Below are 25706 nucleotides of genomic sequence, written 5' to 3'. Positions count from 1 at the left end.
CCATGTCTAACCTGTGGTGATTGTCTTTATTCTTAAAGCTATTCGGGAAAAGAAGGTGTTCTAGCTCCAACTTCTGGACTCTTCTAGAGAAAAAAACAAAAAACGGAACCGTTGTTGCTGAAGGCTGACCTCGATCCTTCCTGCCGCTGCTGTTTTTATCTTCCTCTTATCGGGCCCTTGTGGGATTGGTAAGAAAGTGTGCAACTGCCCTCGAGGTCCTCTCACCAGCGTCCCTGTCCTGCCTCCTGTGCCCAGCGTGAGGGAGCAAAGCCTGTGTGCCCCTCCCTCCCCACACCCCCCCCCAGCGCTGAGCGGCAGATTAAATGACTCCATTCAAGAAGGGAGGCTGTACTGGTAAGGTACAATCATCTCTGACTAAAATCTCTTTTTCAGATATATAATGGTCTAATCAATATTAATAGAGAGGCTTATCTGTTTTCCTCATCTCCCATGTCCTTAAGAGTAGATAAAACGCTTGTAAAATAGGATTCTATTCAGCATATACTGATTGCTTCCAAAACGCATTTTCTCGAGATCTGTCATCAAGTGGGAGTCATTACGGAACCGCTAGGCCCAGCGCCGCCGTTGACAAATTTGGGGAAGATTCTTTGATTATTTTACCCAACATGTGATTTAACGGCTGTGGAGCTTCTCTAGATTCGAAATGTGTTCGCACCTGTCCCGCAAGGCCATCCTGGAAGGGAGAGGATTTTCGACAAATGGACGTTCAGAGGAGGGAGGGCTCTAGAGCCCAGGTGTAGGGGGAGAGCAGGGGAGACCCCCGGGCATCAGGGGTGGGAAGGGAGCAGACCCCCACAGACACCCGCACAGTGGCCTGTGTCAGAGTCCAGCTCTGAAGGCAGGTGAAGCAGGGAGAGAACAGGGCGGCCCCAGGAGCAGTTCTGGGGGGTCTGCCGTGTACGAGCCCGGGCCGGTCACCAGACCCTGTCTGAGCTCTTTCGCTTGTCCTGAATCCGGGACGAGCCCAGTGCCTTCCAGACCCCAGGTCTAACCTCATCTACTTCTCAGGGGGTTGGGACAGCAGCGCCCCTTTGGGATGCCTCAATTTTCAGGGCAGCACTACTCGATGAGTACTTTGTAGACTTTGAGTCCAGTAGGAATAAAAATAGAGTATGATACAGACACGGTATGAATAAAAATCGTGGAAGCAAAACAAAGTATTACGGCCGACTTAAAAATCCATGACGAACCAATCCAATGACTAGACAGGCTGTACTTTGACAGCTTATGACATGTGTCATATATAGCATATAATCCAGCGCAGCCGTTTAAAAGCATCGTGGAGATCTGGACGTGTCGACGCAGAAAGACATCCAAGACATGTTGCTGAGTGAAAAAAAGCGAGTTGCAGAATGATTCATACAAGGTGAGCTATGGGAGGAAAGAAGAAAATAGTATGTAATTAACAGGTATTTTATTTCTTAGGGAAAAAACTCCAGAAGGATGTAATAAACTGATAACAAGGGTTACTTTCATGGTCCCTGCTCTGGAGCAGGGAAAAGATTTAGGGAGGGTGGGGGAAAGAGGATGTTAGCATTATCTGTAATTTTTTAGGGGGAGGGTACATAGTCATGCATTTCTTGTGGAACTAAAAATTATTAATAAAAACATCTGGATTGGAGCTCCTGGGTGGCTCAGTCAGTTACGGGCCCGATTTTTGCCCAGGTCATGATCTCGCGGTCCGTGAGTTCGAGCCCCACGTCGGGCTCTGTGCTGACAGCTCGGAGCCTGGAGCCTGCCTCAGATTCTGTGTCTCCCTCTCTCTCTCGGTCCCTCCCCCCACTTACACTCTGTCTCCCTCAAAACATTAAAAACGAACGAAACATTAAAAAAAAAAAAAGAATAAATAAATAAATAAAAACATCTGGATTACTTGGATTTCCACGTCTTGACTGCTAGCTTACATCAGGCACAAAAAACCTCCATTCCAGATGGATCACAGATCTAAATGTCGAAGGTCTAGTAATAATAAAGCTTTTAGGAGAAACTAGAAGAATACCTTTAGAGGCTGAGCTAGGCAAAAAAAAAAATTTTTTTTTTTGACTGGACACAAAAGACATCCACTATAAAGGAAAAAGCCAGTAAGTTAGACTACATTGAATTAAGCTACCTTCAAAAAGAGGGTTCCTGCTCACAGAATAATGTCCTCACAGGTCGCTTATCAGTTTCAGGGAAAAAATATCACTGAACCCCACCTGGACCAGGTAGGTGATCAAAATTAGCATCCTTAACGAGGAGCAGAGAGAAACTGTGTGGCCCCGGATGCGAGACCCGGCGACCACTCGCACAGGATGCCAGCCAGCAAAGCAATATTTCCTCTAATCATAAGAAAGTATCAGGCAAACAAAATGAGGAACGCTCCATCTGAGAGGGAAGAGGGGGAGGGACTGTATTGTTCAAAATGTCAATGTCATAAAAGACAAAGAAAGGCCATGGAAATGTTCCTGATTGAAAGAAACTGAAAAGACGTGACAGTAAGAACAATGCCTGACTCTAGACAGGATTCTGTACTGGGAGAGGGAAGACACCACAAAGGGCATTATTAGATCAACTTCAAAAATGGAAATACAGATAGTAAGGTAGATAGAAGTATTATGGCAACGTTAAGCAGACTGAAGTTGGTAGCTGCAGGGTGATCATGGACGGGAATGTTCCTAAGAAATACAGACGGAATCATTTGGGAGTGAAAGGTCATCATGTACACAACTTACTCTCAAGGTTCAGAAAAGCGTTTTGTGTGTGTGTGTGTGTGTGTGTGTGCGTGGAGTGGGGCAGCGTGGTGAGAGAGTACACACGATAAAGCAAATAAGAGAGAGCAGGCTAGTTCCCTGATCTCTTCTTATAAGGACACCCATCCTATCAGATCAGGGCCCCCCTCTTAGGACGTCAGTTAATCTTCATTACTTCCACAGAGGCCCCGTCTCCGAATACAGCCACGCCGGGAAGCCCTAAGGCTTCAACATACGAATTTGGGCGGGACCCAAACGCTCGGTCCAGAACAAGCGTGAACACCGAGAAGCAGGGATCAATGGGACCATCCTGGGAGCTGCTGCCACGGGCACTATTTCCAGAGGCTGAGCACAAGCACGCACGCTGGCCTAGCAGTCCACGCCAGCGGAAGTGTGTGCAGACGGGCGCCAAAGTCTCGTACAAGAATGTTCACAGCAGCGCCGTTCGCGACAGCACGCCTGAAAACAATCCACATGCCCATCAACAGAAGGACGGATAAATAAATCGTGCATAATCATACAAAGGAATGCGAGACATCAATAAGAACGAACGAGTGACGGCCATAGGCAATAGAAATCAATCTCTAAAGTAGTGCAGAGGGAAGAAAGCCTTTACCCAGATTCACCTACTGCTCGGGGAAATTGTGCCAGATGCAAATGAGTACATATTTATGGTCTCATTTCTGGGAAGTCGGAAAGGTAAGGGCGAATTTAGTTTAGCTAGAAGCCAGATTGGTGCTTACCCTTGGTGGAGGGAGCGGGGAGGCTGGAATAGGGCAAAGGGGACTTCTAGGGGCTGGCGAGGTTCCGTTTCCAGACGTGCTGTGTTCACCCTGCGAGGTTTCACCAAGTTGCGCATTTATGACTTTGCACGTTTACGCATGCATTCTTTAATTAAGGGTTTACATTAAAAAAGAGATACCTGGATACTTATTAAGTTGGGATTCTAAAATCACGCATGGCCCCTCTAAAATTCCAAATCAGGAGGTAAGGAGTGGGGTGAGTGGGAGGTGAACAGGTCCCAAATCTGCTTTTTAGGAATTTTTTATTCAATTTTAAATTTAATTCAAATTTATTTAAAATAGATAAAAAAAAAAAATAGTTCACCTATTTCCCCCACCCCCTCCCCCTACCTCTCGCAACCACCACACCAACCTGTCCGCTGTATCCATGGGTTGCGATTTCTGGATTGTTGTTTGTCGTTTATTGCTTTTTGGTTTACACCTGTAAGAGAGCTCGTACGGTATTTGTCTTGCCTGACTTACTGCATTTAGCAAAATACCTTCCAGGTCCATCCATATTGTGGAACATAGTAGGTGCTTAGTACATGTTTTTTTCTTTTTTTAAACCAACTTGAATAGAAGGAACCAGAGCCGACAGCCCCACCTTTGCCAGGAGAATTCTACTTTCTATTCTGCCCCGGCCCGCCCTTGGGTCCAGAAAACCCTATTTCCACCTGTCCCTCCTGGATACACCCTCCTTCTCTTCTCAGGTCCCTTTTTCCTTGCTCTACTGAGGCTCAGCACCAATCCCTCCTTTTTTCTCCCATTCTTTGTCCTCCAGGTCCATGCACCCGGGTGAAGGGGAGGAGGGGCCTTTCTTACACATTAAAATTTTCATCTTTATCAGCACCCGTGACATTGTCACCTGACAGAGCTCCCAGCCCTGCCAATTAAGCCACCTCTCCAGCCCTCTCCCCAAACCCCCACCACGCCAGCCCTACAGAGAAATTACCTAGCTGTATACACCTCTTCTCCCTAGTCCGAGAAGGGAACCTTCTCAATTTGTAAACCCTCATTCCTGCCATCAGAATGGAAGCCGTCTACTCACTTTAGAACCACAGGCTTTAAAGAGGGGAGGAGCGGGAAGGAGGGATTCCCAATGGGCAGGAAGAAACTTTGGGGCGTGATGGATATGATGCAGAGGAGGAAAAACTTCTTTCTACCCTCTTAGGTTCCATGGCTGGGCCTAAGAATTAAATTGACATAAGACATGAAAAAAAAAAAAACCAGGAAAAAAGCATACACACCTTATTTAATATTTGTAGTTGTACACAAGAATCTTCAAAAGGAAAATGAAGACCCAAAGAAACCATTAGGTTCCAGAGTGTATATCCTTTTTGTTTTTATCATTTAAAAAATTTTTTTAATGTTTATTCATTTTTGAGAGGGGGAGAGAGGGGCAGAGAGAGAAGGAGAAACAGAAACAGAAGCAGGCTCCAGGCTCTGAGCTGTCAGCATAGAGCCTGACGTGGGGCTCGAACTCAAAACTGTGAGATCACGACCTGAGCCGAAGTTGGATGCTTAACTGACTGAGCCACCCAGGTGCCCCTATGTCCTTTTTATTTTTTGTTATTTTTTAAGTGTTTACTTATTTATTTTTGAGAGAGAGAGAGAACAAGCAGAGGCGGTGCAGACACACACACACACACACACACACACACACACAGAATCTGAAGGCTCCAGGCTCTGAGCTGTCAGTGCAGAGTCCAACACGGGGCTCAAACCCACGAGCCATGAGATCATGACCTGAGCCAAAGTCGGGCAGTTAACCGACGGAGCCACCCAGGCGCCCCAAGTTCATATCCTTTTTAAATAAAGAATGATAAATTGTGGGGACGTGACAAGACGGACGTGCTTAGACCAGGGCCAGTAACTGTGGCACAGTGATTAGTGATGGGAGATCAGAGTTACTTTGGGGAGTCTGTCTGCACAGAACCTTCTCGGTGTTGACTCTCAGTTTCTGGTGATGAGAATGTTCTCTTCTTCCTGGTACAAGGAGGGCATCTTTCTCTCGGGAAACGTTGGGACCTGCTTTTAGGTAGAAAGGGGAGGTCAGAGAGCCCTTCCTCCATCTGCTGTTTCTCAAGTGCCTCGAGATCAAAATAATTATTAAGCAGGGGCACCTGAGCGGCTCAGTCGGTTAAGCATCCGACTTCCGCTCAGGTCATGATCTCACAGTCCGTGAGTTTGAGCCCCGCGTCGGGCTCTGTGCTGACAGCTCAGAGCCTGGAGCCCGCTTCGGATTCTGTGTCTCCCTCTCTCTCTCTCTGCCCCTTCCCCCCTTGTGCTCTGTCTCTCAAAAGTAAATAAACGTTTTAAAAAATTTTTAATTAAAAAAAGGTCAAACATAGAGGGGTGCCTGGGTGGCTCCGTCAGGTAAGCACCGACTTCGGCTCAGGTCATGATCTTGAGGTTCGTGAGTTTGAGTCCCGCGTCGAGTTCTCTGCTGTCAGAGCAGAGCCTGCTTTGGATCCTTGTTTTCTCTCTCTCTCTCTGCCCTTCCCCCTGCGCTCTCTCTCTCTCTCTCAAAAATAAATAAAACATTAAAACATTTAAAAAGGTCACATATAGAAACAAAGAGTAGAAGTTGGGGCTGGGGAGAAATAGGGAGACGTTGGTAAAAGGATGCAAACTTTCAGCTATACGGTGAGTGAGATGTGAAGATCGAACGTATGGCATGGTGACCATAGTTGAGAGCACTGTGTATCGCATCACTGAAATTTGCTAAGCGAGTAGAACTGAAATGTTCTCACATTTCAAACAAACAAGAGATGCATTTGCAAAAATTAACTAGATGGGGGGATCCTGGCCCGATGTATACATATATCAAATCACCATGATGTACACTTTAAATATCTTCCAATTTTACTTGTCAGTTACCCCTGGAGAGACTGAGGGGGGTGGGAGAGAGAAGGAAGTCCACGAGAGGAAAGTGACTTGCCCAAGGTCTGTCAGAGAATTCTAACAGACTAGAGAACTGATCTCACATCTGTCTTCGTGGCCAGAACTCACACCATGGTTGTCAAGCCGAGTGAAAACATTTCAAGCAGCTTCTGTTCTTAGTATATAATTGGCCAGAGAAAGGCTGGACTTGGTCTGCAGAGCGTTAGGGAGACTCGGCCCCCGTCTTGACCGGGCTTCTTTGCCAGGACAGACTTGCCGACTGGGCAGGTGTGATGGGGGTGGGCAGTCACTTGCTCCTGCCTTGGTCCCCTGCCTCAGTGAGCGGTGATTGACAGCGGGATTCTGGGATTCAGGAAGAACAGGGCAGGGCCCCCATCCCCTAGGAGCTTAGTCCAGCATGGTGTATGGACCCCTAACCAGATCATTACAATGGAGCAGCAAGACAAGTCGAGGGTTCTCAACCCAGCCCGGGCAGGGCTTCCCGGAGGAGGTGATGCCCCTGAATGCCTTTGCCTCCTCTTGGAGGTCCCCACATCCACCTCTGCTGCCCCACCAACTTGGGGCCTTCTCCCACCCCCCAAGCATTCCTCAAGCACAACCCCTTCCTTTTCTTCTCCTCAACACAACTGACCCAGGTGGCCTTTTCATAAGGAACTTCACCAGAAGTTAAAGAGCATAAATAAGGGAAATTACCAGCAGTCTGGCTGCGACAGGCCCGATTTCTGATCCTGGTGCTGCGATGACTGAATCCCAAGTGCCTGCATATCTCACAGAACCCCGTCCATTTGTAGCCGTTCCTCACTCTCTATCTTGATGCCCGTCCCTTCTCGAATATCCAACACCAAGAAGTCACGCTCCGGGCAAACGGTGGGTAAGAAATGGGCTTAGCACTCCCTCCTCTCTCCCCTCTCCACAACAGGCTCAGAAGCCCTCCCCTCTCTATCCCATTCTCAAGGGCAACTCGGGGTTCTCCTACAGAGGTATCCCCAGAAAACTTAGCACCCAGGAAGGCAAGGAGAAGGGCTTCCTTCAGAGGAGAACACACAGGGCACGGAATCTGGAGTGGGGACCATAACGGGAGATCACTAAGTCCGTGGGACTGGAGCATCTGGACTCAGCTGGTCAAGTGGCTCAGCTGGTCAAGCGTCCAACTCTTGATTTCGGCTCAGGTCATGATCTTGCAGTTGGTGAGTTCAAGCCCCGACGTGGGCTCTGCACTGACAGCGAAGAAACTGATTGGGATTCTCTCCCTCCCTCTCTCTCTGCCCTTTCCCCGTTTGCAAAATAAACAAATAAACTTTTAAAAATTAAAAAAAAATAAGTCCATAGGACTAGCCTCTACTTCTCTATGCCCGTCTGCAATCCCCCCCACACACACCGTTGATCCCTATTAACCCCCACCATGATCTTTAAATTAAGGATGTAGGAATAGTCTCATAGGGGTGCGATAACATGCCTACGGAGAGGAAATGAGGAGATATTGATTGAGATCCACCGGGTATACAGTACATAGAATAATGCCCCCCAAGTGTCTCCCTCCTCTTCCCCGTGAATATACTCCCTTCCATGGCAAAAGAGACTCTGCAGAGATGATTAGGCTAAGGATCTTGAGATGGAGAGATTATCCTGGATTATCTGGGTGGGCCCAACATGGTCACAAGGGTCCCTGTTAGTAAAAGAGGGGGCCAGGAGAGTTGGACTCAGAGTGACAGAGCACAAGGGAGACGTCACTGGCCACTTCCGGCGTTGAAGATGGGGCGTAGGAGCCACGAAGTCAAGGAAATGGAGAGGCCTCCAGAAGCAGATTTTAGCCCCGTGAGACCCCAGTCGGGCTTCTGCCCCCAAGAACTGTGGGATGATGATAAGTGTGTGCTGTATGTCACCGAATTTGAAAGTTACCTACCTACCTGCAACACCTCCCGAGGGATTGGTTGAGGGCGCTGAGGCTCAGATTGTCCGATGACCTGCTCCAGGCCACCCAGCTGCTCTTAAGCGTGGGTTTCTCAACAGCAGAGCCTGAGGCAGGGGTTCGGGACTCATGATTTCTTGAGGGAGTCCCCTTCAGCCAAAACACGTAAAAAAGTAAGAGAAGCAGCAGAGGGAAGGGCATGAGGGTCTCAGGGCAAGTCACTGCATGGGTCACCCTGGAACATAAATCAGCCAAGAATATTACCTCCACTCCTGGCAAGGCGCTCAGCCCACTGTTCCCTGCGTCAGCCCGCCATTGGCTGGCTGGTGGGTGCCCTGAGGAGCTGCTAGAGGTAACCCACTGCCCAGAGGGCAGATCTCTGCAGAAGGGGCAGCTATGAGCCGTCAGCAGCCCACGCTCACGCAGCCAGGGATGGGTAAGTCACAGCAGCATCCCCACAGGTGTGGCCCCGGCCCCGTCTCCGACAGATGTGAGAGCCCACAGCCCCAGGCATGTATGGACCGGTCAGAGAGCACTGCGCACCGAGGCATGGAAAGGGGGCAGCTGGAGCTGGAGACAGGCATCCGGGCCGGTGAGGCGGCGGGCCAGAGGCTGGGGGCCCCCACGGTGCCCAGGCAGCAGCACCCCATCCTCCGCCACCCCAGACCAGAGCCTTGCAGGTTCCTGATTCTCCAAGGAAATTGGATGTTGATGGTGTTCACAGCTCCCTCTCCCCTTCTCCTTGCCCTCCCCTCTTTCTTTCTGAGCCCTGCCCCTGAAGCTATTAATATCCAACTTGAACTAAACTGTGATTGTATTTCAACTTTCCTTTTTTTTTTTTTTTTTGCCACAAGCAGGTCGTTTCTTCAGGGTGGTGAGCAGAGCTGGGATCTTGCGTCTTTCCAGCCCACGGTCTGAGGGCTGATCATACAGAACTGACCCGCCTATACCAGGTCCGGGAGGAAGATGAGCGTTTCATTTTCTGCCTGTTTCATGTGGTGGCAGCTTCTGTGCCCGTCAGGAAACTCTGAACACATTTCATGGCCGGCTAGTGGAGCAGAAATGTGCTCTCTAGTGAGGCCACGGCCAGGCCACGGGGAGCTTGGGGAGAGGCTCTGCCCATGGGCCACCGGCTGCTGTCCGGACAGGATGGAGGAGGGAGGGTGGCAGGGAGAGGGCTAGAAGCCTGCCCAGAGGACACGCTAGGTGGCACCTGCCGTTCACAGAGGGGTCTGCCGCCTCCGGTATCTTATCAGCCCCTTGATGATGCTGGAAAGAGTGCTGTGGGGCACCCCAGTCCACAAGTAGGGAAGCCCATGCCCAGACTGACCTCACACTGTGCCCACGGATTACCGGAAAGGTCAGGGACGGAGCTCGGGTGTCCTGACCCACAGCCTGCCCTCCAGCCTGGGCTCCAGCTCTTGCTGCCCGGGCGAGAATAAGATGGGGCTCCTCCAGGCCAAGCCCCTGCTCCCTGAGCTTTCCTCCCTTCCCAACCAGCAGCCAAGCGAGCTATGTGTTTCCCACCAGGCCTCTTGGGCCCAGAACCCTGCCTCCTCTTGCCCACGCCAGAGGGCAGGTGAGACCAGGGCTGAGTTTAAACCCCCAGAGCCAAAGGTCATACAGTCCCTCTTCCAGCCCAGGAACATAGCCCCACCAGGACCCCCAGACAGTCATGCTGGGGACCACTTTGTCCCAGAGGCAGGAAGTTCATCAGTGGTTGGTTTGCCTGGGACAAAAACAAAAAAAAAACCCTGGAAGATGGAACACCCAGAGAGTTCCTGGGCTTGGCTGCCGGCATCTGCATTGCATTGCCAGGGGAAGAAGTAAGCTGGGGGTTGACCCGCCTGGGGGGAGAGCTGGCCGCTTACTTCCTAAAAGTAGCTGCTTTTGTCGACCCCCTGCTACATGCCACGCAGTGTGCAAAGAGCTCTACATGAGCCATCTTGAGGAACCTGCACACTGGCCCTGTGACACAGAGCCAAATATCCCTATTGTATAGACGAGAGAAAAAGTCCTCACGTGAGAACGCCCCTGCAGTCTCCTTGCATCCACTTAACTCCCAGAGACCATCACAGCAGAGAGGAGGAGCCTCCATTCACCAAAGGGGAAGTGAGGCTCAGAGAGGTTAGGCAACTTGCCCGAGGTCCCCTAGCATTGACAAGCGCCGGTCGGTGCCGGACTTGTCCTCAAGGTCCTGCTTGCTCGTTTCCACCACAGCTTCCGTAGCAGGGGGCAGGGGCAAGGGGAGAGGGCTTCTACGTCCAGGATGGAATCTACACACTGGACAATGAACGGGGGAGCTCGAGGTCCCTCCCCACACACCCAGGCCACAGAGGGCAGCCACGGACAGATGACAGACACTTTGCCCTGGGGGGAGAAAGCCTCACTGCAGCCCTGCTCTGGATACTGCCCTCCAGAGTCTGCGCTGGGGACACATGCATCCCTTTGGTGGGCATTTATTAAGTACCTATTGCCGGTCACATACTTGGCCAGTAATCCGCAGAGCCCAGCTGAAGTTCCCCAGCTCGGCTCCCCCGGCCTACTCTTTACCCCCCCCCCCCACTAGACGCTCCCTCTGTTTTGCAGTCCCCCAGATATGCACGCGTGTACGCATGCAAATGCACACATGTGCACACACACACACACACACACACACAACCTCCCCTAACCAGCCACCCGTAAATTAGGTCAGGCCCTCGAGCCAAAGTGAGGATGAACAGAACGGATGGAGGGATGCAGCGGCTCAGCAGACCAAATCTTGGGAGAAGGGGATGGAGGGGAGAGATGGAGAGGGGACAGGGTGGGCGTGGCTGCCTGGGAAGACAGGACAGTTTCAGGAAGCGGCCAGTGCGGTGCGCCCTGGAGGGGGCCCTGGGTGCGAATGTGACGTTGGAACAGGCAGACTCGGGCAGCCCTCGGCAGTTTAAGTGCAATGCAGGGAGGTGGATGGGTTGGGAGTCAGCCCCCTCATAATGCGGGGCCGTGGGGGAAGGTTTACAGACCTGCTCTGAGCCTCCATTTCAACATCTGCAAAATAGGGACGTGGCACTGGGATGATCGTGGGGATGACGTGAGCTGGAGTGTGGGGCATGGAAGGACTTCAGAGGTATGAATCACCTGCAGGGCGGCTGGGTCTGCCTCTGCTCCCACCCTTACCCATAACAGCAAACACAAGGTCAAAGGGCACCCTGCGCCCGGCACCGTTCTAGGGCTCCCCGTGAATTCTGTCCCGGCATTCTCATGCCCACCCTAGGAGGGGATGCTCTGGCCGTCACCCCCAGTTCTGAGCAGGGAACGGAAGCACAGTGCTTGCCCCAGATCAGGGCAGAGCCAGGCTTAGAAGGCTCCGGACCCTGTGCTCCTTCCCTCCGCCCCACCACAGACTCTGCCGCTCCCGCTAGCTGCCCGGTCTCAGCAGCAACACTCAGCTTTGTGCCCCGAGGAGCACCTTGGGCGGCCAGGCAGCAGGGCAGGGATTTGGTTTTGCTGTGGGGGAAGAAGCCCCGAAAGACCTCCTCGACTAGAAGCGTCTCCTCAGCTGGCTTACCCCGAGACCTTTAAAGCGAACAGAGGCATCATCTTCAGAAGACCCCGGTTGAAATACACGTCGATACGTGGGAGGGCTCTGCTATGGTCTGTTTAGCAGAGGCCGGGTTGGTTGGTTAGAGGACTGGCTTTGATTTTAGAGAGGCACACAGAGGTGAAGAGGATCATGGTCTGGAAAAAAAGCACAGAACCACACAGGGACGGATGAGGGCATTCCGCAGGGGAGGGACAGAGCGGGGGGGGGGGGGGGGGGCACAGTCTGGGCACAGGAGACTGACGCCAGGTAGAAGATTCACACTGTTTTTCATACGTTTTTCAAGGAAGTGACATACAGATCAAAGAGGAGGGAGTGGCTCTCAAATGGAGCTAGAGGAGAGGAGGCAAAGCCCTTTTTACTCAACCTCCATTCCCCACCCCCATCGCGGCACCTCCACGGCAATCTCCACAGGCCCGGGGTCCCCCAGGAACCCAGTTTGCAAACCACTAATCTCCCCGCAAAGAGCAGTGGCCTTGGAGTCAGTTCAGGGATCTCCTCTGTAAAGTCTCGGAGGTCTCTCCTGGCTGTGACATTCTAGGTGATTTGGGGAGAGGAATAAAGGGGGCCGGCCAGGGACAGTATTGCTGACCATAGACCCTCCCTGGTTCAGCCAGGCTTTGGGGTCACATTTCCTTTTCCCAGAGCCCTGACCCTGAGCACAGACCTCCGTGGACCCCTGGGACTGGTACGCAGGAACCGGTGACAGATGACAAAAGATGAGGTGTGGGGTCCCGTCCCTGACCCCCCAACTGCTCACAAGGTCCACCCACATGCATCTGATGTTTGCATTCCTGTACTGTCTCCCCACCAGGAAACGGCCGGCTTTGGCCGATTGATATCACGGGGTGTGGAGCCAGCAGCGTCGGCCTGAGCCCCGTCCTGCCCCTTCCTGGCTGAGCCTTCCTGGGCCATTAGGAAGCATTATTGCATTTTCTCCCCTCAGAAACCTCACAGGGCCGGGAGGGCAGAGACGATTATCCTCCTTGTATAGCTGAGCGAAGTGGGGCTCAATGAGATGAAGTGACGCTTCCAAGGTCACACAGCTAAACCCTGGCAGAGCCATAAACTAGGACCAAGTCCTTTCCCCCGTGAGCCTCCCGTGGGGCTCAGATGTTACACCTGCAAGGCTCTCGACGCCGGGTAGGGGGCGGGGGGCGGGTGGGCAAGTGGGAGATGCCCAGACCTCCTCCCTGGAGGGCAGTGGGGTGCACAGGCCCTAGGATGACCACAGAGGCAGTGGAGCAGGGCACCAGGGGCGGGAGGGGGACAGCAAAGGCCTCAACTCACCCTCGACACTCATCACGGCACTGGGCGCTCAGGAGAGCGAGGCGTGGTGCTTCGGAAGCAAGTGGACAAAAGCTATGACGGCAGGTGAGCTTCCGGGACTCAGACGCCTCCCTCAAGGCAAGGCCGGGAGAAGGGCACTGGGCTCCCAGATAAAAGGTTCTGGCCCATGGGGTGGAGGAAGACCTGGGACCCCGCGCAGAAGGGAACTCAGACGTGGAAGGAAAGGTCATTCTGGAGTCTGTGTGGGAGCCTCAGATCCAGGGTCCTGCAGGAGGCCTGAAAGGAGAAGGGGACAGGGTGAGGATAATAAGCTGGCACATCCCAGGGGTGGGGGCACGCAGCGGACGGGCTGCAAAGCGGCAGATGACCGTGCCACCCCCCACCCGAGCCTGCACCTTTGTCCCAAATCCCTTCCCCTGGCCAGGGCGGTCCACGAGGCCCCCGCCTCCGGGCCCCCAACTGCAGCCGGGGTGGCTCCGGTGCGGCTGCCCGACCCTCCTCCTCTCCCACTGATTCAATTATTCATCTAGCGAGTTCTCAGCGTTGGAGTTCATCTCTCCCCCTTCTCAGCAACCCCCAACGTCCCCCCCACCCCACGCACACCAAGTTCGGGGAGGGGAAAAGCGCTGGCGGTTCCGTGTGGTGTTGATTAGAGTATTGATCCTGGCTCCAGCCCGCTGTTGCAGCCCCAGCATCCATCAATGCCAGGCAGGGCGGGCGGCAAACTGGCCTCGGGCCGGGCCAGACCGCAGCGCGCCCGGAGCTGCTCTCTGGCTGGAGCGAGGCCGGGTGCGCTGGGCGCTGCGAGGCGGGGCTGGGTGCTGGCCACCTGTGACCCCCATCACCTCCCTCCTCTCCCGGCCCCTTTGCCCTGTGGCCCTTGATTATTCATGGCTGCTTTTATCTGGTCGTTCTGGCTGACAGCAGTCCCCCCTCGTTTAGGGAACCCCTCCAGTAAACTCCTCCTCTGCAAAGTCCTCCGGTGAGGTTCGGATGACACTCCACTTCCCCCCGCGCGTGCAGAAACTGAGGCTCACAGAGGTGAGGCGAGGTCAGGCCACTTGGGCAGGGGAGGGGCCAGACCTGAATGTCACTTTTCTGCCAGGCCACACCGCTCCCCCCCAGCAAAAGGAACAGAGACGCTAATTGAGCCGCTATGTGCCAGGGACACGTTCCCTCGCTGACAACTCATATTTATCTTGTGATGCAGAGGTTCATTATCCTCATTTTACAGATGACGACACTTAAGTAACTTGTCTCCCGGTGGCACAGCTAGGAAGTGGCAGCACCGGATTCAGACCCTTGTCTGTGAAACTCCGGACCCCAGCTCTTTCTGTGTGTCTGGCAGGTCCCCGTTGAGAAGTGGTTTCACCCCCGTGTTCTCGTCCCTTTACACTCACTACAAGCGAATTGGTGCTATTATCCCCTATTTTTCAATCAGGGGGTCACAGGGGAAACTGAGGCGTGGTGTGGGGACGCGGCTGGAGAGGGCAGAACCCGGACTCCAGGCTAGGTCTGCTGACTGCTGCTTCTCTCATGCCAAATCCACCCCCCGTGTGACCTCTCCTGGGCTGGACTGCCACAGAAACCCAACTTGCTCCTTTTCAAGGAAGCCTTCTTAGACTTGCGGCGGGGCGACCGCTCCCTCTCTCTCCAAGGCTCCAGGTTCTCTCCAGAAAGGAAAGAATGTGCTCAGTGTCACCGCCAGCCTTCCAGAACTCCCCTGCCCCTTCCCTCCACCGGGCCTCCTCTCCTCCCTACTACCTGTGACCCCTGCTCAGGCACACTACCTCCAGGGAGCCCGAGCCCACCTGACCCCCATCACCCACCACTCGGCCTCGGAGGCCGGGCTTCTGATCTCACCACTGAGCGCAGCAGCCTGGGCAAGTCGTTTCTACCCTCGGTTTCTCACCTATGCACCTCGTTGGAACCACCCAGAAGCTCTGTAGACTATTAAAATGCCAGGCTCCCACTCCTGAGATTCCGATTCAGTGGCGCTGGGGTGAGGCCTGGTCATCTGCATTGTGGAAAGCACGCAGGTTTTCATTCAACCAATATTTATTGAATGTCTGTCCAACTGGGAAGCCCAGCATGGACAGGAGCCACGGCACGCTGGGTGGCCTCGGGGGTTGCCGAAGCTCTGCTCTCTGTGTGCACAGGGCATCACCCCACTTGTGCAGTGTGGGGTGGAGAGAGGGTGAGTGTGACATGGAAGGAGCTGGATGTGTGAGGAGCAGGGGAGCGTCACCTGCTATGTTCTGTGTGCTGCAGCGGTCAGGAGCCGCCAGGCTGGATGGGGTCCCTGCCACGCGGAGGACCCGGGGTTCGCCTGTGCCTTTCACGTGCCCCTCGCACCGGCCTTTTGTCCGTTTCCTGGCATCCCCGACCCTCGTGCTCCTCTACATGGCTGGACCACCCCCTGCCCCTGGGAGAGGGCCCTGCATAGCGGGTGTGGCCCAGGAGACCTTGGGCCGGTTGACCCCTGGGTCCCAGGCTCCCACCTGCTCCCTGCCTCGCGTTGAGCTCTAGTTGCGGAAGGCGGGAAGGAAAGCGGGTTGGTGGCCGTCCCCGCACCAGCCTTGAGTTAGCACTGGTGGCAGTGCTGGGGCTGGAAAGCTGCTATGACTACAAATGGATCTGTTGTGCACTGAGCTGCTGATCGAGAAGACAGAAAGCCACATCACCCATTGGGACCCAGAGTCTCTCCCTTGGGCTACTGGGGTGGGTGGAGAGAGAAGGAGGGAGACAGAGGGAGGGAGACAGACAGAGAGAGAGAGAGTAAGAGAAAGAGCTGCTCCTGCCTTACCTGGAGTCTTTGCAGGGCCCCAGGGAGGGAAGGTGGGACCCCAGGCTCAGTCTCAGCCTCTGCTTCCGGGCAGCCCTGGGCTTTCTTGTCCTTTCTCCGGAACCAGCGGGCAGCTCAACCTGGAACAGAAGAGCTAGAGCAGCAGACACTTTAGAAATGTATTTCCATCTCGTTTATAACTCTGTAGTTTGACATGGTCTGGGAGCAAAGGACAGACCCTTCGCCTTCATGCAGCTGGCTCGGGGGCACGCGTTTGCTTTTCTCCAGCCCTGCGAGCACAGGAGGCTGGGAGGGTGCCCGCATCCAAAGCTCTGGGGAGGGAAGCCTAGCCTGGTGGCTCCTTTGGAAGCTTCGCCCAGGTGTAGTTCTGAGATGAGAACATGGAGAATCGGGTCCTGCCATCTCCACGTCGAGCCCAGGCACTCCGGGCCTTCCCTTCCCGGCCCGGGGCTGTCAGGTGCCGGAATGGCCGTGGGAGAAGCGGGCCACACGGACGCCAGTGCCCAGCTGACGCTGTGCCAGACTCTGTGCCCAAGCTTCACCTTCCCCTTGGGGTCTCCGGTTGACCCATACTCAGGCTGCAGGCCAGGCCTGCTGCCTGTCACTGCGGCCCATCTGACCCTGCCCGTGGTTTCCGATGGCTCAATCACATAGGGGCCCAAGGGTGCAGGGATAGCCAGGGAAGACTCACCACCCGAGTCACAGGAGTTGGACTCCCACGGCATGGTGTGGCTCATTGCCAAAGTGGGGACCACCACAAAGCTCCCCGCCTCTGGTCCCCTCTGCCTCCACTTGAGCTACAGTCACGAACTTTCGACCCAGGCTTGAATCCGAACCCAGGTTCCTCCTAACTGCGTGATCTGAGAAAGCTGTTATCCCCGTAGCGCTTGGTCCTTCCTCCGAGCGATGGGAGGACAATACCTGGTCGTACCGGCGCGACGGGATCGAAACCCCAAGCCCGGGCCTGAGTACGTGGTTCACGCTCAGTTTCTGATGGCCTTTGCTGTTCTCCACGAGGCGTGAGCCATCTTCAACCCCCGCTGTCCAGGAACCCTTCCCAGACCCCCAGGCTCCTGCTGATCCTTACAAGTTGTCCCTGGTGCCTGGGGAGCACTTCCCTGATCGAGGGAGGGCTTCCTGCTTCCACCTGTCCGGGGACCCTCCTGTTCTCGGGACGATTCACAACCACAGTGTCCTCCTGCTCTTAGGGCAAACGCTGCCCGCCCTCCCAGGCAGCCTTATCCCAACGACCACCTGCCAAGGACCCCAGCGGTTAGCCAGGGTCTGCTCCCACCCTGCACTCAGTGGAGGTTGACACCTACACCAATGGGGGGATTTCTTTTTAAGTTTTTATTTCTTTTGGGGGGGGGGGTGGGGAGGAGGAAACGAAAGCCATCCGGTACCTGCTACCTCCCTGACTGCGAGAGTCCTCCCCTCCAAGTGGAGCACGATCATTACAGTCGCTAAGCACCTCACAGAGTTCTCCAAAGGACCAGGTGAGATAACCGTGGCAAGAGCTTTTGTAGCAAGACCATTCCCGCTCTTGCCGGCGGGCCTGCGGGGCACCACCCTTCAGGGCGAGTCCTTTCAGGTTTCCTAAGGAGATCATTTGACAGATGAAGAGACTCCGGTTCAGAGAGGTTAAGTCCCCTCCCCATACTGGCCAACCCCTCCCTTTGTGAGAGACAGAAACCCAAGTCAAACTGGCTTCAGCAAGCAAGAGAAAAAAGGAACCGGCTCTTGGAAGTGAACTGTGCGGGAGGAGGTATGGTTTCAGTGTTTCAGGTGTGGCTGTATCCAGGCACTCTACTGAGGTTACTGAGTACATGTGTTCTCCATCACTGCACTCTGCTCTCCTGTGTGGCTTTATTCTCCAGAAGAGTCTCCCCGAGCACAGACGAAGCATCTTTGGGTATACTTCTATCAGCTTGGCCACGCCAGGGGAAAGAGAACCCCTTCCAGAATTTCCAACAAACGTCCTAAGGCTGACTTCCCCATCTCTGGACCAATCCCTGTGGCCAGGGTGATCTGAGCTCTTCAGAGACACAGCTGAGAGAAGACTGGGAAAAGGAAAAAGCCAGAAAGCTGACTACCCAAAGCAAAGAAGGTGGTGGGGCCTCCAGAAACAGCAAGACCAAGCAGCCCTCCCAGGGACCAATCTGATGGTCCAGCTTCCAAACTCTTTTTATTGTGTTGTTGTTGTTGTTGTTGTTGTTAGTGCGTATTGCTGGGTGGTTTTTTTTTTGTTTGTTTGTTTGTTTATTCTTTATTTAGAGAGAGCACGAGCAAGGGAGGGGCAGAGAGATAGGGAGAAAGAGAATCCCAAGCAGGCTTAGCAAGGTCAGCACACAGAACCCAATGCAGGCCTTGAACCCACGAAACCGTGAGATCATGACCTGAGCCAAAACCAAGAGTCAGACGCTTAACCGTCTGAGCCACGCTGGCGCCCGATTGCTGGGGTTTTTAATGCTGTATCCTACGCCAGGGAGTTGATGAGAAGCCACACAGGGCACGGGGAGGTGGGTAACTAGAAAGGCGGGGCTGGCTGTGAAGGGTCTTGAGTCCTCAGCCAAGGAGTCTGGGGTTTGGGGCAGGGTCCCACGCAGGGTCTCCTGGGGTCCCAACACTTCACCTCAGGCTGGTGGCCACAGGATCAGCACGGAGCCCCCAGGAGTTCGAGGGCTGACCTCCTCGGACACATGCCCGGATGAGTCCCGGGCGGCAGCCGGCAGGCCTGGAGGTAGACAGCCACACTCACTAGAGGGGTCTGGCGGGAAGCTCAAGGCCCGGAGAAGCCAAGGCCAGCGTGCATGCCTCCTGCCCACTTCCCCTCATTTGCTCACCCTCTTTTCAGAGCCCTGATACATATGAAGCACCAATGTCACTCTGACTTCTTTCTTTTCCTGCCTAGAGGCCTCCTTCACCTCCTCATGAAGGCATGGAGCTGTGTGTGAGCCATGTGTGTGCCCGCGCATGAGCATATGCACACGTGTGTGCACAACAGCACGTCGCAAAGGAGCCCCTCCTCTCTGGGGTGGTGACACCCATCTGGGGACGGCAGGGCAGAGGGCGTTTGAGGCTCCTCTGCCTCTCTCCAGCCCGGCCTGCTCTTTCTGTATTTACCAGCCCTCTGAGAGAGGGCATCCAAAGAAAGGATGGGGAATGGGATTTCAGGAGAAAGCAGGTCAAGTGCAGAACTAGGAGCAAGAAAGAAGGGGGGAGGGATGCTGAGAAGCAGAGAGAAAGGGGGGGCGAGGCTGACACGCAGGGTCAGAGGCGCAAACATGTGCTTCCCTGGTGGTGGGGCAGGGGCCCAAGGGAGAGGACACAGCAAACAGTCGGGTCTGGGACCCAGGAGGAGCAGGGCCGTGTGGCTGTCGGTGACGAGCATGTCCTGGCCTGGACTGGGGGACAGAGGGCCCCCCAGCCTCTCTGGCACTGCCTTCCCCTGCCCACACTCCTCCTTCCCCAGAGGGCCGAGTTCCAGTACACAAAGCATAAATGGACAAGACAGGTCCCTGCCCCTCTGGACTCCCTGTCTCGTTCCCGGCTATACGCATCTGCACCCCTGCCAGCCTCCACAGCACCTTCCTCCACAGGGGTCAGCACGCCGGGCTCCTCTTAGGACCCTTCCGGCCCACCCCACATCACAGCCATATCCATCACCAGAAACTGGGTGCCAGCATCAGAGCAAGGATGGGTGCTCTGCAGCCTTTCCAGTCCCGCTCCACCCAGGGCCCAGCATAAGAAGCCTGAAAACCTTGCTTCCCTATGAAGACCAGGAACCCCTCCCCTTCATGGGGTGCAAGGGGCACATTGCAGGTGTGAATGAACCCGCTGCAGGGAGTCTCAGTTCCAGTCTGGTGACCCTGGAGAAGAAGGAGCTGGACCAACACGGAGACTTGACTGGGGTTTCCGGGAGACTGCCCACCCCAGAGATGCTGCTTCCCAGTTACCACCTGTGGTCCCCAGATCATCAGCTGCCCGCTCTTCCAGAGACGCCCGATCTGATGGGGCACAGGAGGCTCGCATGAATTGGGACCCCAGCACTTCTCGCTTTCCTGCCTGCACCCGCCAACCTCTGGGACCACAGTCAGCGTGCTGGGTGGTGGGGGCGGTGTGTGTGTGTGTAGGGGGGGGGTGGTGGGATCATCATTATTACAAGCCAAGGAAGGGAAGTCCCCAGACCAGAAGCCAGGGGAAAAAAAAAAAAATAGACGCACAGGCATCTGCGTCCCCCAGAGAGGGAGGAATCTTACATCCAGCCCCGCTCTGTTCTGTGACTCACCATTCAGGATGGGATGTCATCCCCGCTCCACCGCCATCTCCTCCTTTCTAGAAACCGATGCTTCATGAATCTTGCATCAGGTTCAGAAGCGGGAGACGTACGGCAGACACCGCAAGCCTCCTTTCACGTTGTGCAGGGGAGGGGGGGGGGGGGGCGCGTACACACGCCAAGTTGCACACGCTCCGGTGCTCGCCGACCCCGGCACCTTAACCCTCGTGCACAGCCACACCCCGTGCATCCGTGCAGAGCTCCGTCAGAATTGCAGAAAAGCCTCTCTCACAGAGCCACACACACATGTCCCCACACCCTACCCGGCACACGGGTAATAGACCAGCACGCGGTCGCAGGCGCGGAGCACAGACTCGCAGGCGGCAGCCAAGGGCTCCTGGGCTGAGCTTCCTCATCTTGTGCAGAGCACATCCACACGGGCACACCCACATTCCGACATCCACCCCACCCCGAACACGCTGCAGACATTCCCGTCCCCGTGACTCACCACTCCACGTTTGGGACGCACGCGGGAATCGCTCCCTCTGCCTTTTCCCTCTCTTCATTTAGAAACCCTGAAAAACCGCGTGTATGTTTCACAGCTTACAAAGCACTCGTGTGGATTATCTTATTTATTCCTCACCGCAGCCCCCAGAAGTGGCATTCTTACTCCTACCATTTGTTGCGCGAGCGCAAGGAGCTGGGACCTTCCCCGGGTCACGTGGGTTGTGTGTGGCCCAGATGGGCCAGGATCCCAGTCTGTCTGATTCCAAACATCCTGCTTCCCTTCATAGACTTGTCACTGGGCCTCCGGGGCACCCTTGAGCAAACTAGGGAAAGGTGCCCCCTCCGGGCAGACATGACCCTGTAGCAGGGTACCTCGTTCGGCGTGGGTTCAAGGTCAGACCCCACTCCCCCCAGGCCTGGGCGCCTGTGTGTTGATGGGCGGCCGGACAACCACACGGGGCAGCCCTGCTCCGCCCACCCACCCCCTGAGGGGCCCCCCTCTTCAACGTAGCCCTCTTTTTCCCCCTGTGTGCCAGGCAAGGCATGGACCCCTCCCCAAACCACCTGTGAGGCATGAGCTCTCATTTGACTTTGACCCCAAACCACTAAGCATCCCCCAGGATGCTTAGGAAGCCCCTCTTGCTGGGGCCGTGGAGGAAGTTTCCACAGACGGCCCAAAGACCCGGGGGCCTCCGCCACCCACATCGGCCTGGCTCCCCACTCCCCTCTCCACACAGTGCCAACGTAGGCACACCGAGGCCACCTCACCCTTTCAAAGCCTCCCTGGCCTCAACTCCCTCCCTCTTTCTGGGAGCTTTCTGGGGCTCTTGCATGCTGTTTGGTAAATAAATCGAGGGCAGCGGGAATAATATACCTGTCAAACAGCAGCCAGCTTCCAATTTCCGCTGTCAGCCCTGCCCGGCCGCGCCACGTGGAGCCTACTGACACGCTGCCACAAGCAATACATTTCCCCAGGTCCCCGCAGGTGGGGGGCAGGCTGTTACCAGGGGACTCCCCACCAGTCAGCACAGGCTGCAGGGCAGACCTGAAGAAGAACTTTCCCATGCAAGGCCGGATAGGAGAGGGGCTGAGATAAGGTTGGGCTGCCTGGGAGGGCAGGGGAGGCAGAGGCAGGAGGGGTATTAGAAGGTCCCTTTCGGCGCCTCTCCACGGAAGGGGGTCAGGAAGGGCCATCGCACCCCGTCACTACAGGAGCATCTCCCCCAACATGGCTCCTTTCTGATATCAGGCAGGCTAAGGTCCTAGGACTTGGGGGATTGATAGGATCCTGGAGGAGGGCAGGGAAGGGGTCATTGATTCCAGCCCTCTGCCCCTGGCCGTGCTGCCCTTTCGTCATTGCGGGTGTCAAGAGGTTAGGCAGTCTTCCTTCCAGAGAAAGCAGCACCCCCAGTTCAGCCACGACAAGCATTTCGGTTAGGAAGTCCTTTATCCGGCCTGACTTTGCCACCATAGCCTCAAACTACTGCTCTGATCCTGAGGAGCACATCAGCGAAGGCTTCACTTTCCAGGGCCTCCCACCGACTCATACACCTCCCACCAGCTCCCAGCTTTCTCCTCCTCAGACAGGAGCTCTGTCTGCCCTCCTGGACCTTCACAGCCTCCGAGGGCCACTGTAGCCAGCCCTCCCCAAGCCCTCGGGGTCCCCTCACGGCGGCTCAGCGGCGGGTCCCTGGTGGACACAGCCCTCCCTGCGTGTTCTCAGGGCGCCTGGAACTCGTACACACTCATTGCCTTGCAGGTTCCAAGCAAGGTGCCTCCACCACTGCCCGTTCCCTCATGTCAGGTCAATTCAGGTCAAAGATGCCCTGGCAATTCGACTGCAGGCTGGAGGCCGGGGCTGGGAGGAGGAAGCCGAGCAGCCCAGCAGGGAAGGTCCTGAAAATTGCTCATCCCTCTGGGTCTAGCACCGTAAATTTGGGGCCTGGACCCTCACGGCTGAACGGTCAGGTAGTCTGCAGGATTTAATATAGACGACCAAATGCACACAGCACTTCTCTTCCTGGAGCATTTTGTTGTTAACCCGAGGATGAGAGAACCTTTTCGGAGCCGCAGAGCCTGACCCCCACCACCCCCCCCAGAGGGCAAGCCGCTAAGCAGCGTCCCAGACCCAAAACACTGCTGCCCTCTCCCTACGGCCTCTCGTCCACCCACTTCAAATCAGGCCAAGCCTTTCCTCAGTTTCCCTGCAAGCACCGGGCATGCGTGTGTACCCCAGGGAAGTTCTCCCTCCAAATCCCATGCCCTTGGCCTAGACCATCAGGGACGGAAGGCCTTGGAGGGCCTCCAATCTGACTCCTCATCTTTACAGAGGAGGAAACTGAGGCCACGGAGGGTACGGGACCTGCTGAGCAAGTGAAGGGATCTCAGGCAAAGAAAGCACTTATCTTTTCTGAACCTCAGGTTCCTTATCTGCAAAATGAGGAAAGAATATGTATGTCGTAGAGCTAACAGAAGGTACACTCCGTGGGGACGAGGATGTTTCCTTTTCTGTTCCTACGGTACTCCCAGTGCCAGGAAGGAGAGAGTAGGGGTTTTTTTTTAAATTGAAATATATTTGACATACAACATTAGATAGATTTAAGTTGTACAGCACGTTAATTTGATACAGTTATATATTGTAATATGATTGCCATTGTAGTGATAATTAGCACTCCCATGGTAGTACATGATTATCATTTTAGAGTAGGTATTTTTGATAGTAAGGGTATCTTTGAAGTGAAAGAATGTAGGTAATTAGTACGTGCCCATTAAACGCTAGCCCTGTTACCCATGATCGTGGCCAAGGCAACAGGAGACCCAGGTCTCCCAACTCCTGGTGCCAGCCACTGCGTGGCTTCTCTCCCCCTGCCCACCTCTCAGCCCCGCACCCCAGCCCCCCCCCAACTTCCCTTGAAGAACTGGCCCCAGGGCAGGAGAAAGGGGGTCTCTTCATGGAGGGAAGGGCAGGCCTGAGCCAAGCCACCCCACCCCCACCCCCGGCTTGTCACCACCCCATGAAAAGCAGAGACGGAACAGCAGCGGTATCACGCACATTTGTTTCCACGTTGTGCAGAGGAACCAAAATAAACACAAACAAATTTGGCAACACAAGCTCCGGGTGGGCCAGGCCCCTTCCACCCTCCCTGCTGAGCCGCTGCCGTTTGCTCTCGGTTATGAAGATGAGTAACTCCTAGCCACCCACTGAGCTGGGAAGCCATCCCAGCCCCAGCCTCCAGCGCAGACCCAGGGGGCCTGGGACGAAGGAGACCCGCCACTCTTGCTCCTGGTTCCGAGGCCCTGGAACCTCCGCAGGAAAGGCCGTCCCGGGCTGTGGCCTGTGGGATTTCACTCAGCTCCGCACAGGCCTCCTGCCCCCTCAGTCTGCTACAGATGCATCCAGGCAGGTTATAGAGCATCAGTCCATGCCACCAGGCAGGAGGATGGGGCATCGGTGCATTTAGGACCACTGGGCGGGGCTTGAAGCGCTGTCCAGTGGCTGGGGCTGTGAGAGTTAGCTTCTCAGGGCCAGGCTGACCTCCACGCGTGCGGCCAAGCAGGGCTCCCATGGGCACCCAGTCCAGACCAGGGAAAGGGACAGGGAAAACAGAGGAGAGCCGCCCCAGCCCCCACACCGGCCACCACGTGCATCCACAGATCTTTTCTCCTGGTGCGTCCCCACACTGAGCAGCTCTCAAACCCTTCTGATCTCCCTCTCCCCTTTACACACACACACACACACACACACACACACACAGCTCCATGCCTTCATGAGGAGGGGGAGGAAGCCTTTACATGGTAAAGTGGGAAGCTGGTCGCTGCCCAGGGAACAGGGGTGGGCAATGCTGGGGATCGAGGGTGCCCAGGGGGTGAGGTGGGCAGATGTTGGGACAGTGGCCTGCAATCCAGAGCTCCATGTGCTGTCCCCCATACTGTCCCAGTGGGGGACATGCAGACTCTGGCTGTCGGAGGGCTGGCAGGGTCTGGACAGGACCAAGCAGGGGGCTCCGACTGCTGTCCACACATATGTCCTTGAGGGCCCCAAGGGAGGGAACCCCTATGAACTTGGAAGCCAGAGTACCCACACATGTGTCTGTCCTAAGTCCAGTTCCTTCCCACATGTGCACACACACACACACACACACACAGAGTGCTCTGCCTTCTGTCCTTAGGATGTGGCTTCAGTCTGATGCCATGATTCTGCTGATGTGTCAGCATCAGTGTGAGGGCGCTACTTTGTGGGGTGACCAAGTGTGGCCTCAGTCATTCCCTGGCGTCCACACACAGGCTCCCGGGACGGTGTGTGATTAAGGGCACAGAGGGTCGACAGCCTGGGTCTCTTCTGCCTGACAACTTCTAGCCATGAGATCTGGGGCCCGTCCCTCCAGCCTCTTCTGTCTATGGGACACTGTAGGAGCTACCTCAGGACATGTTGTAAGAATTAAATGAGATCATGGCATTCGGTCCCGGTCATTTTCATTACTGTCCCTTTGCAAAGGATTCAGGAGATGATGCAGATTCTAGCTCAAGAAATCAGGAGGGTTTTTTCCCCCCTAAATATCCAGTCCATCCAGGCAATGTCATCTGCTAACTCAGGGCAGGACAGGAGAAGCCCGGGTGGGCTCTGTCTTGCCAAGATTTGGGACATGCCTAGGACAGTGACAGTCTCCGTGCCAGTTTGTTCCAGCTCCCACAGCGAGCCCCTGCTCGTGCAGAGCACACAGCAAATGGCTCCGGCAGGTCCCTGGTGGCCCCTCACCCCACAAATGCATGCCATGTGGCCCGTGGGACATTTGGCAGGGCGCTGGGAGAGGGGCGTCTGTGAATTCCCACAAACAGTAGGCAGGAGTCTACGCATGTGCACACACGCTCACGTCCAGGCACGCACACACGTGCCTTTGG

General features: G+C 55.2%; 1 long non-coding RNA gene across 1 annotated transcript; it reads right to left on the bottom strand.

Annotated features, from left to right (window-relative positions):
• Window positions 1-11902: 11902 nt before the first annotated feature.
• LOC115525429 lies at window positions 11903-20360 on the bottom strand. The gene is made up of 4 exons (XR_004344221.1): window positions 20313-20360; window positions 16025-16157; window positions 13219-13494; window positions 11903-12065 (listed from the first exon to the last, which is right to left on the bottom strand). It is a non-coding gene; the product is annotated as an uncharacterized LOC115525429 (long non-coding RNA).
• Window positions 20361-25706: the final 5346 nt, after the last annotated feature.

The sequence above is a fragment of the Lynx canadensis genome, chromosome D1 (genome assembly GCF_007474595.2).
Source record: "Lynx canadensis isolate LIC74 chromosome D1, mLynCan4.pri.v2, whole genome shotgun sequence".
Taxonomy (NCBI): Eukaryota; Metazoa; Chordata; class Mammalia; order Carnivora; family Felidae; genus Lynx; species Lynx canadensis.
The sequence above is the reverse complement of the archived record's forward strand: the minus strand, read 5'-3'. Positions and strand labels throughout refer to the sequence as shown.